We start from the raw sequence: 8,857 nt of genomic DNA on the forward strand, positions 1-8,857 counted from the left end.
CCGGGAGTGTGTTAATATTTACAGGGCGTCCCCAGGAGTGTGTTAATATTTACAGGGGGTCCCCGGGAGTGTGTTAATATTTACAGGGGGTCCCCGGGAGCGTGTTAATATATACAGGGGGTCTCTGGGAGTGTGTTAATATTTACAGAGGGTCTCCGGGAGTGTGTTAATATTTACAGGGGGTCCCCGGGAGTGTGTTAATATTTACAGGGGGTCCCCGGGAGCGTGTTAATATATACAGGGGGTCTCTGGGAGTGTGTTAATATTTACAGAGGGTCTCCGGGAGTGTGTTAATATTTACAGGGTGTCTCCGGGAGTGTGTTAATATTTACAGGGGGTCTCCGGGAGTGTGTTAATATTTACAGGGTGTCTCCAGGAGTGTGTTAATATTTACAGGGGGTCACCGAGAGTGTGTTAATATTGACAGGGGGTCTCCGGGGGGAGTGTTAATATTTACAGGGCGTCTCTGTGAGTGTGTTAATATTTAAAGGGGGTCCCCGGGAGTGTGTTAATTTTACTGTGGTTCTCCGTGAGTGTGTTAATATTTACAGGGGGTATCCGGGAGTGTGTTTATATTTACAGGGCGTCTCCGGGAGTGTGTTAATATTTACAGGGCGTCTCCGGGAGTGTGTTAATATTTACAGGGCGTCTCCGGGAGTGTGTTAATATTTACAGGGGGTCCCCGGGAGTGTGTTAATTTTACTGTGGTTCTCCGTGAGTGTGTTAATATTTACAGGGGGTCCCCGGGTGTGTGTTAATATTTACAGGGGGTTCCTGGGAGTGTGTTAATATTTACAGGGGGTTCCTGGGAGTGTGTGAATATTTACAGGGCGTCTCCGGGAGTGTGTTAATATTTTCAAATGGTCTCCGGGATTGTGTTAACATTTACAGGGGATCCCCGGGAGTGTGTTAATATTTACAGGGGGTCCCTGGGAGTGTGTTAATATTTACAGGGGGTCCCCGGGAGTGTGTTAATATTTACAGGGGGTCTCCGGGAGTGTCTTAATATTTACAGGGGGTCTCCGGGAGCGTGTTAATATTTACAGGGGGTCCCCGGGAGTGTGTTAATATTTACAGGGTGTCCCCGGGAGAGAGTTAATATTTACAGGGGGTCTCCGGGAGTGTGTTAATATTTACAGGGGGTCTCCGGGAGTGTGTTAATATTTACAGGGGGTCCCCGGGAGTGTGTTAATATTTACAGGGGATCTCCGGGAGTGTGTTAATATTTACAGGGGGTCTCCGGGAGTGTGTTAATATTTACAGGGGGTCCCCGGGAGTGTGTTAATATTTAGAGGGGGTCTCCGGGAGTGTGTTAATATTTACAGGGCGTCTCCGGGAGTGTGTTAATATTTACAGGGGGTCTCCGGGAGTGTGTTAATATTTACAGGGAGTCCCCGGGAGTGTGTTAATATTTAGAGGGGGTCTCTGTGAGTGTGTTAATATTTACAGGGGGTCCCCGGGAGTGTGTTAATTTTACTGTGGTTCTCCGTGAGTGTGTTAATATTTACAGGGTGTCTCCGGGAGTGTGTTAATATTTACAGGGGGTCACCGGGAGTGTGTTAATATTGACAGGGGGTCTCCGGGGGGAGTGTTAATATTTACAGGGCGTCTCCGGGAGTGTGTTAATATTTACAGGGGGTCCCCGGGAGTGTGTTAATATTTACAGGGTGTCTCCGGGAGTATGTTAATATTTACAGGGTGTCTCTGTGAGTGTGTTAATATTTACAGGGGGTCCCTGGGAGTGTGTTAATATTTACAGGGGGTCCCCGGGAGTGTGTTAATTTTACTGTGGTTCTCCGTGAGTGTGTTAATATTTACAGGGGGTCCCCGGGTGTGTGTTAATATTTACAGGGGGTTCCTGGGAGTGTGTGAATATTTACAGGGCGTCTCCGGGCGTGTGTTAATATTTACAGGGGGTCCCCGGGAGTGTGTTAATATTTTCAGATGGTCTCCGGGATTGTGTTAACATTTACAAGGGATCCCCAGGAGTGTGTTAATATTTACAGGGGGTCTCCGTGAGTGTGTTAATATTTACAGGGTGTCTCCGGGAGTGTGTTAATATTTACAGGGGGTCTCCGGGAGTGTGTTAATATTTACAGGGGGTCTCCGGGAATGTGTTAATATTTACAGGGGGTCTCCGGGAGTGTGTTAATATTTACAGGGTATCTCCGGGAGTGTGTTAATATTTACAGGGTGTCTCTGTGAGTGTGTTAATATTTACAGGGTGTCCCCGGGAGTGTGTTAATATTTACAGGGTGTCCCCGGGAGTGTGTTAATATTTACAGGGGGTCTCCGGGAGTGTGTTAATATTTACAGGGTATCTCCGGGAGTGTGTTAATATTTACAGGGTGTCTCTGTGAGTGTGTTAATATTTACAGGGGGTCTCCGGGAGTGTGGTAATATTCATAGGGGGTCTCCGGGAGTGTGTTAATGTTTACAGGTGCCTCCCCGTGAGTGTGTTAATATTTACAGGGTGTCCCCGGGAGTATGTTAATACTTACAGGGGGTCTCCGGGAGTGTGTTAATATTTACAGGGGGTCTCCGGGAGTGTGTTAATATTTACAGGGGGTCTCCGGGAGCATGTTAATATTTACAGGGGGTCCCCGGGAGTGTGTTAATATTTACAGGGGGTTCCCGGGAGTGTGTTAATATTTACAGGGGGTCCCCGGGAGAGAGTTAATATTTACAGGGGGTCTCCGGGAGTGTGTTAATATTTACAGGGGGTCCCTGGGAGAGAGTTAATATTTACAGGGGGTCTCCGGGAGTGTGTTAATATTTACAGGGGGTCCCCGGGAGAGAGTTAATATTTACAGGGGGTCTCCGGGAGTGTGTTAATATTTACAGGGGGTCCCCGGGAGAGAGTTAATATTTACAGGGGGTCTCCGGGAGTTTGTTAATATTTACAGGGGGTCTCCGAGAGTGTGTTAATATTTACAGGGGGTCTCCGGGAGTGTGTTAATTTTATTGTGCTTCTCCGTGAGTGTGTTAATATTTACAGGGGGTCCCCGGGTGTGTGTTAATATTTACAGGGGGTTCCTGGGAGTGTGTGAATATTTACAGGGCGTCTCCGGGAGTCTGTTAATATTTACAGGGGGTCCCCGGGAGTGTGTTAATATTTTCAGATGGTCTCCGGGATTGTGTTAACATTTACAGGGGATCCCCGGGAGTGTGTTAATATTTACAGGGGGTCTCCGGGAGTGTGTTAATATTTACAGGGGGTCTCCGGGAGTGTGGTAATATTCATAGGGGGTCTCCGGGAGTGTGTTAATATTTTCAGATGGTCTCCGGGATTGTGTTAACATTTACAGGGGATCCCCGGGAGTGTGTTAATATTTACAGGGGGTCTCCGGGAGTGTGTTAATATTTACAGGGGGTCTCCGGGAGTGTGGTAATATTCATAGGGGGTCTCCGGGAGTGTGTTAATATTTACAGGGGGTCTCCGGGAGTGTGTTAATGTTTACTGTGGTTCTCCGGGAGTGTGTTAATATTTACAGGGTGTCTCCGGGAGTGTGTTAATATTTACAGGGGGTCTCCGGGAGTGTGGTAATATTTACAGGGGGTCTCCGGGAGTGTGTTAATATTTACAGGGGGTCTCCGGGAGTGTGTTAATATTTACAGGGGGTCTCCGGGAGTGTGTTAATATTTACAGGGGGTCTCCGGGAGTGTGTTAATATTTACAGGGTGTCTCCGGGAGTGTGTTAATGTTTACTGTGGTTCTCCGGGAGTGTGTTAATGTTTACAGGGGGTCCCCGGGAGAGTGTTAATATTTACAGGGGGTCTCCGGGAGTGTGTTAATATTTACAGGGTGTCTCCGGGAGTGTGTTAATGCTTACTGTGGTTCTCCGGGAGTGTGTTAATGTTTACATGCTGGTGGATGATCATTCTTTGGCCCGTTGCCTGTGTTTTGAGTGAGACTATCGGTGGTGCTGCCAGGAATAGCAGTCGGACTGGTTTCAATCTGATCCCCACCCACTCACTCGGAGCTGGTATTGCCAGTCCCTTCACTCTCTCTCCTACTAGGTAACCCCTTCAGCAGTGAGCCCTGCTGAAATGCAAGTCTCGGCAAGATCCCATGGGCCCCTGTTTGCAGAATCGGTGTTGGGTGGGGTAAGGCCGGCTGTGTGTTTTCCCCACAGGTCACCGGGTAGATCAGCGCACTCCAACCGGGCTCCCCACCCATCCAAAAGCAGCCGGCCAGGCACTGCTGGGTCCACTAGCTTAACGTCTCTTCCCAGAACACGGCTCCGCTGACAGTGCAGCACTCCGTCAGTACTGACCCTCCGACAGTGCGGCACTCCCTCAGTACTGACCCTCCGACAGTGCGGCACTCCCTCAGTACTGACCCTCCGACAGTGCGGCACTCCCTCAGTACTGACCCTCCGACAGTGCGGCACTCCCTCAGTACTGACCTTCCGACAGTGCGGCACTCCCTCAGTACTGACCCTCCGACAGTGCGGCACTCCCTCAGTACTGACCCTCCGACAGTGCGGCACTCCCTCAGTACTGACCCTCTGACAGTGCGGCACTCCCTCAGTACTGACCCTCCGACAGTGCGGCACTCCCTCAGTACTGACCCTCCGACAGTGCGGCACTCCCTCAGTACTGACCCTCCGACAGTGCGTCACTCCCTCAGTACTGGCATCGGGGGGAGTGTCGGCCTGGATTATGTAACTCAAATCCTAGATTATATGCATACTCCCAGAGGACCTCCCAGAACAGGCTGCCCGGTGTCTGAGTGTAAATGGGGGGAGAGGTGGGTGAGAGGGTTAACTATTTGCCTCTGTGTAGAGTTGTCTCAGTTTGAGGTTGTAGGGTCCCTCTCGCCGCTGCACTGTGTGTTTGTAGAGAGCTTCTTACCTCTTCCACGGAGAGGGGCATGCACGTCCGATATTCTTTAATTAGCATCGTGCGCTCCAGGCCTTCCCCCCTCCCTCTGGGATAGCTGCAGCGCTGTGAGATATCTTCACCTCCCTGTTTGCTACGGCACACTGAACCGAGGGTGTGGAATTCCTGCACTGACCCGCCCTAATGTGTTAACCCTCCGAACAAACACCTATCTGTGAAACACCAATCACTGTCTCTGTGTGGGAGGGGGTGTGTGTGTGTGAGTGTGAGTGAGTGAGTGAGTGAGTGAGTGAGTGAGTGAGTGAGTGTGAGTCAGTGAGTGAGTGAGTTTGAGTGAGTGAGTGAGTGAGTGAGTGAGAGAGAGTGAGAGAATGTGAGTGTGTGAGTGTGAGTGTGTGTGTGAGTGAGTAAGTGAGTGAGTGAGTGAGTGAGTGAGTGTGAGTGAGTGAGTGAGTGTGAGTGAGTGAGTGAGTGAGTGAGTGAGTAAGTTTGAGTGATGTGTGAGTTTGAGTGAATGACTGAGTGAGTGAGTGTGTCAGTGAGTGAGTGTGTGTGAGTGAGTAAGTTTGAGTGAGTGTGTGAGTTTGAGTGAGTGAGTGTGTGAGTGAGTGAGTGAGTGAGTGAGTGAGTTTGAGTGAGTGAGTGAGAGTGAGTGAGTGAGAGTGAGTGAGTGAGAGTGAGTGAGTGAGTGAGAGTGAGTGAGTGTGTGAGCGAGGGTGAGAGAGTGAGTGTGTGAGTGAGTGTGAGTGAGTGTGTAAGTTTGAGTGAGTGTATGAGTTTGAGTGAGTGACTGAGTGACTGAGTGAGTGAGTGTGTTAGTGAGTGAGTGAGTGTGAGTGAGTGAGTGAGTTAGTGAGTGAGTGAGTGAGTGTGAGTGAGTGAGTGAGTGTAAGTTTGAGTGAGTGTGTGTGTGACTGCGTGTGTGTGAGTGTGTATCTGAGAGTGTGGGTGTGAGTATTTGAGTGGGAGTGGAGTTGGGAGAGGGGTTGGGAGTGGAGTTGGGAGTGGAGCTGGGAGTGGAGTTGGGAGTGGAGTTGGGAGTGGAGTTGGGAGTAGGGTTGGGAGAGGGATTGGGAGTGGAGCTTGGAGTGGAACTTGGAGTGGAGTTGGGAGTGGAGTTGGGAGTGGAGTTGGGAGTGGAGTTGGGAGTGGAGCTGGAAGTGGAGTTGGGAGTGGAGTTGGGAGTTGAGTTGGGAGTGGAGTTGGGATTGGAGTTGGGATTGGAGTTGGGAGTGGAGTTGGGAGTGGAGCTGCGAGTGGAGTTGGGAGAGGAGTTGGGAGTGGAGTTGGGAGTGGAGCTGGGAGTGGAGTTGGGAGTGGAGTTGGGAGTGGAGTTGGGAGTGGAGCTGGAAGTGGAGTTGGGAGTGGAGTTGGGAGTTGAGTTGGGAGTGGAGTTGGGATTGGAGTTGGGATTGGAGTTGGGATTGGAGTTGGGAGTGGAGTTGGGAGTGGAGCTGGGAGAGGAGTTGGGAGTGGAGCTGGGAGAGGAGTTGGGAGTGGATTTGGGAGTGGAGTTGGGAGTGGAGTTGGGAGTGGAGTTGGGAGTGGAGTTGGGAGTGGAGTTGGGAGTGGAGTTGGGAGTGGAGCTGGGAGTGGAGTTGGGAGTGGAGCTTGGAGTGGAACTTGGAGTGGAGTTGGGAGTGGAGTTGGGAGTGGAGTTGGGAGTGTAGGTGGGATTGGAGTTGGGAGTGGAGTTGGGAGTGGAGATTGGAATGGAGTTGGGAGTGGAGTTGGGAGTGGAGTTGGGAGTGGAGCTGGGAGTGGAGCTGGGAGTGGAGTTGGGAGTGGAGTTGGGAGTGGAGTTGGGAGCGGAGTTGGGAGCGGAGTTGGGATTGGAGTTGGGATTGGAGTTGGGAGTGGAGTTGGGAGTGGAGTTGGGAGTGGAGCTGGGAGTGGAGTTGGGAGTGGAGCTGGGAGTGGAGTTGGGAGCGGAGTTGGGATTGGAGTTGGGATTGGAGTTGGGAGTGGAGTTGGGAGTGGAGTTGGGAGTGGAGCTGGGAGTGGAGTTGGGAGTGGAGTTGGGAGTGGAGTTGGGAGCGGAGCTGGGAGTGGAGTTGAGAGCGGAGTTGGGAGTGGAGTTGGGAGTGGAGTTGGGAGCGGAGCTGGGAGCGGAGCTGGGAGTGGAGTTGAGAGCGGAGTTGGGAGTGGAGTTGGGAGTGGAGTTGGGAGCGGAGCTGGGAGTGGAGTTGGGAGCGGAGTTGGGAGTGGAGTTGGGAGTGGAGTTGGGAGTGGAGTTGGGAGTGGAGATTGGAATGGAGTTGGGAGTGGAGTTGGGAGTGGAGTTGGGAGTGGAGCTGGGAGTGGAGCTGGGAGTGGAGTTGGGAGTGGAGTTGGGAGTGGAGTTGGGAGCGGAGTTGGGAGCGGAGTTGGGATTGGAGTTGGGATTGGAGTTGGGAGTGGAGTTGGGAGTGGAGTTGGGAGTGGAGCTGGGAGTGGAGTTGGGAGTGGAGCTGGGAGTGGAGTTGGGAGCGGAGTTGGGATTGGAGTTGGGATTGGAGTTGGGAGTGGAGTTGGGAGTGGAGTTGGGAGTGGAGCTGGGAGTGGAGTTGGGAGTGGAGTTGGGAGTGGAGTTGGGAGCGGAGCTGGGAGTGGAGTTGAGAGCGGAGTTGGGAGTGGAGTTGGGAGTGGAGTTGGGAGCGGAGCTGGGAGTGGAGTTGAGAGCGGAGTTGGGAGTGGAGTTGGGAGTGGAGTTGGGAGCGGAGCTGGGAGTGGAGTTGGGAGCGGAGTTGGGAGTGGAGTTGGGAGTGGAGTTGGGAGTGGAGCTGGGAGTGGAGCTGGGAGTGGAGTTGGGAGTGGAGTTGGGAGTGGAGCTGGGAGTGGAGTTGGGAGTGGAGTTGGGAGTGGAGTTGGGAGTGGAGTTGGGAGTGGAGTTGGGAGTGGAGCTGGGAGTGGAGTTGGGAGTGGAGTTGGGAGTGGAGTTGGGAGTGGAGTTGGGAGTGGGGTTGGGAGTGGAGTTGGGAGTGGAGTTGGGAGTGGAGTTGGGAGTGGAGTTGGGAGTGGAGTTGGGAGTGGAGCTGGGAGTGGAGTTGGGAGTGGAGTTGGGAGTGGGGTTGGGAGTGGAGTTGGGAGTGGAGTTGGGAGTGGAGTTGGGAGTGGAGTTGGGAGTGGAGCTGGGAGTGGAGCTGGGAGTGGAGCTGGGAGTGGAGTTGGGAGTGGAGCTGGGAGTGGAGATGGGAGTGGAGCTGGGAGTGGAGTTGGGAGTGGAGTTGGGAGTGGAGTTGGGAGTGGAGTTGGGAGTGGAGTTGGGAGTGGAGTTGGGAGTGGAGTTGCGAGTGGAGTTGGGAGTGGAGTTGGGAGTGGAGTTGGGAGTGGAGCTGGGAGTGGAGTTGGGAGTGGAGCTGGGAGTGGAGTTGGGAGTGGAGTTGGGAGCGGAGTTGGGAGCGGAGTTGGGAGTGGAGTTGGGAGCGGAGTTGGGAGTGGAGTTGGGAGTGGAGTTGGGAGTGGAGTTGGGAGTGGAGTTGGGAGTGGAGTTGGGAGTGGAGTTGGGAGCGGAGTTGGGAGCGGAGTTGGGAGTGGAGTTGGGAGTGGAGTTGGGAGTGGAGCTGGGAGTGGAGCTGGGAGTGGAGTTGGGAGTGGAGTTGCGAGTGGTCAGTGATCTGTCAGGAACAGCTTCAGCCTGTGGAGGGTCGATGAACAAGGGGAGGCTCTGGGTTACCTCGCACCCCGAGGGTCAGCACATTCGGAGTGTGGTGGTTCCTCATCCCTCCGAGTCTCACACAAATACTGATCGGAGTCAACCCTCACAGGACATTCCAGCGAGGGCTCAGTCCCCATGGGGAGACCCTTCCTCCACCCCTCCCCCAGCGAAGGGTCAGTCCCCATGGGGAGACCCTTCCTCCACCCTCTCCCCCAGCGAAGGGTCAGTGTCTGTGGAGATATTTTGGAGAAACAGAAAATCGGAAGTCAATAACTTTGTCAAAATTGTAATATTTATTGCAAATTCCCAGAAAAACAAAGACATTTGGATCTGAAATATTTAAACAATTGTCTTTTTATAATACACAAGGAAATA

Source organism: Cetorhinus maximus, unplaced genomic scaffold (assembly GCF_964194155.1).
Source record: "Cetorhinus maximus unplaced genomic scaffold, sCetMax3.hap1.1 HAP1_SCAFFOLD_2640, whole genome shotgun sequence".
In the NCBI taxonomy this organism is placed as follows: domain Eukaryota; kingdom Metazoa; phylum Chordata; class Chondrichthyes; order Lamniformes; family Cetorhinidae; genus Cetorhinus; species Cetorhinus maximus.